Source organism: Nicotiana attenuata, chromosome 3 (assembly GCF_001879085.1).
Source record: "Nicotiana attenuata strain UT chromosome 3, NIATTr2, whole genome shotgun sequence".
NCBI lineage: Eukaryota > Viridiplantae > Streptophyta > Magnoliopsida > Solanales > Solanaceae > Nicotiana > Nicotiana attenuata.
The window spans coordinates 69,278,396-69,282,678 of record NC_031991.1 but is presented as its reverse complement, the minus strand read 5'-3'; the positions used below and the strand labels follow the sequence as shown (position 1 = coordinate 69,282,678).

Genomic DNA, 4,283 nt, shown 5'->3' with positions numbered 1-4,283 from the left:
GCTTGCATTCTTAAATTTCTCCCACAATCATCTCCAAGGATGTATTCCTCAAGGACCTCAATTTCATACCTTCGAAAATAACTCATACGAAGGTAATGATGGATTACTTGGATTCCTAGTTTCTGAAGGTGTGGAAGTAGTAGGATGCCCGAGACAAACAACACAACACGCGTGTTGGATGAAGAAAGCAATTTTAATTTTCTAAGTGAATTTATGAAGTTGATTCTTATGGGATATGGTTGTGGACTAATTATTGGATTATCCGTAGCATATATCATGCTTTCAGCTCGAAATAACAATTGGATTTCTTGGATTGTTGAAGAACTAGAACACAATCACCATGAGAAGGCGAAAGAAGCAGCGAAGCCGTCAAAGGCACTACAGAAGATGAAGTTTTTTTAAAAACAAATGTATTCAATTAGTAGAAGAAATTGAAATAGAATAAGTTGACTCAAGCTGTACAAAGTATAATTTAGTTTGACTCGCTAATGTCCACGCCATCTTCATGAATTGGAGCGACCGGCCCCGAATCGCCTAAAATTTTGTGGGCCCATAAAAACGACCGAATGAACCTTAATCATTTCTTCTCTATGGTCGTTCCTCGTTTTTTGGCATTTTAGGGCCATAAAACAGAAATTTAGCATGATTTCAGATTTTTCGTGTGCTAATGTCCACGCCATCTTCATAAATTCGGGCGACCAGCTCCAATCGCCTAAAATTTTGTGGGGCCATCAGAAACGACCTAATGAATCGTGGTAATTACTTCTCCATGACTGTTCCTCGTTTTTTAGCGTTTTAGAGCCGTAAAATAGGAATTCAATACAATTTTCGATTTTTCGTATGCTAATGTCCACGCCAAATTTGAATTCGGGAGACCGGCTCCGAATCGCCTAAAATTTTGTGGGCCCATCTGAAATGACCTAATGAACAATAGTCATTGTTCTATGACCGTTCCTTGTTTTTTGACAAATTAGGATCATAAAACAGGAATCCAATACGATTTTTTATGTGCTAATATCTATTTAAATCCAGGGATTCCTGAAGATTTACTATAAGTTATTGTCCAATAATCAACGCTTAGCAATAGGAATGTTACCCTTGTTGTCGTCAGGATAATTCTTACCCCTTCCCCTGTCCCGCTGACGTATATAGGATATTTTAAGAAATGAACATTCTTCTTAGTAGCACGGTACGGGGAAAGACCAGGGAAGATTATTTTACTATATTTAATTGTTTAGGCCAACTTGAATGCAGCTCGACTATTCATATACCTTCCACCCATAAAGGTACCCAGTAACTCTGCCCAAGAACGATTAAGAAGTAGAGGCGAAGCCAAGATTTCAAGCTTATAGGTTCGGGATCCTAATCTTTTTAAGTTACTAGGTTCTAAATTAATAAATGTAAATATTCAATAAAAATTGTAAGACAAATACATGATTTGAACCAAAGCTACTGGGTTTGGCGGAACACGTAGCCAACATTGCGACTCCGCTTCTGTTAAGAAGATGGGAAGAAATTACCGAGTGTGTTTTTGTCTCTTCTCGGATCTGAATCAGCTGCATCCTTTATTTTGCCGATTGTACTTTCGAATTAGGGGTGTAGTTTTAACAAGAAGCTAGACAACAATCCATCTAACACATTGGAAAAGAAATCTGTAATTGTTTTCTTTGTTTTTCTTTTTTGTGACTGCGGATTTTGTTTTGGATACAGTCTCTTGAGGGATCTATTTTGTGCTTCGATTGTTTTGTTTTGTTCAAAAACTAAAATAGATGTGTTTGGAGTTTGGACAAGAAGAAAAAAAAAACAAAGGAAAACACTATAACTTCTTAGACAAATAGAGCAATATTTGACATTTCCACTGGCAAGACTTGTGCATTGACTTAGAATAACAACATTTTCCAAACTTTTGAATTGATTGATAATTGAATAAGAAAGGAGTTGTAGTTGCTTGACTTTCCCCTCTATATTTCACTTAATAAATAGTAACATCACAATGAAAAATCAAAGTGAAAGGGATATGTGCGTTAATTAAGTAGCTTTCATTTATAATTTCAACGGCAAGACTCTGTGTAAGGACTTGAAAATTCAAAGAAATGCGTTTATACTTTGAAATGCAAGAAAAGACAATTGAATGCAAAGGATTTTTATAACATGGATGCACCATTAAAGCATTCAACGAAGTGCACCATTTAGCCTCTTTAGAACATGGGTGCCAGCAGATAATATTAGATCAATTCTAATAAATATGTACATAAAATACCTAGTTTGGCGAAAAGACCATGGGTTCACGTGCCCCATAAAATGGGCTATAAATCTGGCCTTGGCTTGTAGAATGCTTAGAACAGTCTTGTTATTTTGTTATTAATTATAAGAGAAGTTAGTTGTTTTTTCTTGAATCATGTCATTGAACTTGACCTAAGTTGCAGCCAACTTACAGTAGGTAAGATTGATTCCAACAACAGCCTCTTCCAGCTCTCTCATCTCCAGAAGGCTTAACCTTTCTCGGAATGACTTGTCTGATTCGCACATTTCGCCTGCATTTGGTAGGCTTTTGAGCTTGACGCATCTTGATCTTTCCAATGTAAACATCTCTTCCACCATTCCTCCAAATTTATCTTCTCATATAACAATTCTGAAGTTGGGATCCACAGGATTGCATGGGATAATACCTGAGAGTATTTTCACTTGCCAAACTTAGAAGTTCTTGATTTACGAACCAATGCTCAGCTTAGTGGTTATTTTCCAAAGACTAAATGGAATAGCTGAGGATCAACTGCAAGGCCATCTTCCCAAGTCAATTCAGAAGCTTGTTAACATAGAGGTGCTTGATTTAGGAGACAATCACTTTAACGACATGTTCCCTATGTGGTTGGGAACTCTTCCGAAGCTACAAGTTTTAAGCTTGAGATCGAATAAATTGCATGGAGCTATTAGAACTTCAAGGATTAATTTGTTTCCTCAGCTTCGAAATAGTAGATCTCTCTGGCAATGCATTTTCAGCAGAATTACCAACAAGTCTTTTTAAACATTTGAAAGCAATGAGGAGAATTGATCATTCAATGAAGGAACCAATAGATGGATATTACCGAGACTCAGTAACTCTTGTAACAAAGGGGTTGCAGTTTTAAGTTGTGAGAATCTTGTCATTGTACACCACTATCGATCTTTCAAACAATAAATTTGAAGGACATATTCCTAGTGTTTTGGGAGATCTCATTTCGCTTCGGGTGTTAAATTTATCTCATAATGGATTACAAGGTCATATACCACCATCACTTGGCAATTTATCTGCAGTCGAATATTCGGACCTTTCATTTAACCAGCTAGCAGGAAAGATGCCAGAACAACTCGCTTCTCAGCTTACATCTCTTGCAGTTTTAAATCTCTCTCACAATCATCTTGAAGGGTGCACCCCTGGAGGACCTCAATTTGCTACATTTCAAAACAATTCATATGAAGGTAATGATGGATTACGTGGATTTCTGATTTCAAAAGGTTGTGGCAATGATAGGGTATCACAGACAAATTATCTTGTATCTGCACTAGATGATCAAGAAAGCAATTCTGAATTTCTCAATGATTTTTGGAAAGCTGCTCTGATGGGATACGGAAGTGGACTATATATTGGATTATCCATAGTATATTTCATGCTTTCAACGGGAAATCTAAAATGGCTTGCAAGAATCATTGAAGGGCTGGAACGCAGAATTATTACGCGAAGGAAAAAGAAGCAGCGAGGTTAAAGGCATTACAGATGAAGAAATAATAATCGCTTCTAGACAAATTACCAATCGAGCAAGATTTGATTTCAGAATTGCAGGTATTCAAGTTAAGCTCTACGTCGACCTTTTATTTTATTGTAACTATAGTAATATCTATGAAGACTTGAATAGATGATGGAAAATACTGTATCTGTTATTGAATACCTCAATGAGTTCAAATACAAGTTACAGTAACCATCTTTGTAGAGTTCTATGTAAACCTAATAACTGACGAATCCTATCTAAATCAAAGGGATAACTCTAAATGCCTAACTATAATATCATCTATTCTAGAAGATAAATGCATTCTAATCTAAAGAGATAAATACTAAAAACAAATTGATAACTACTAGTAACAAGAACTGGTGATCCAATATGCCCCCCTCAAGTTAGGCTATGTGTCACTAAGCCTAACTTGAACAAATTGCGTTCAAAGGCTGGTTTGGCCAGTGCTTTCGTGAGCATATCAGCTAGTTAGTCAGCAGAATGAACATGAACAACTCGAACCACCTTTTGTTCAAC

General features: G+C 36.5%; 1 pseudogene; it reads left to right on the top strand.

Annotated features, from left to right (window-relative positions):
• LOC109224038 lies at positions 2,364–3,896 on the top strand (annotated as a pseudogene).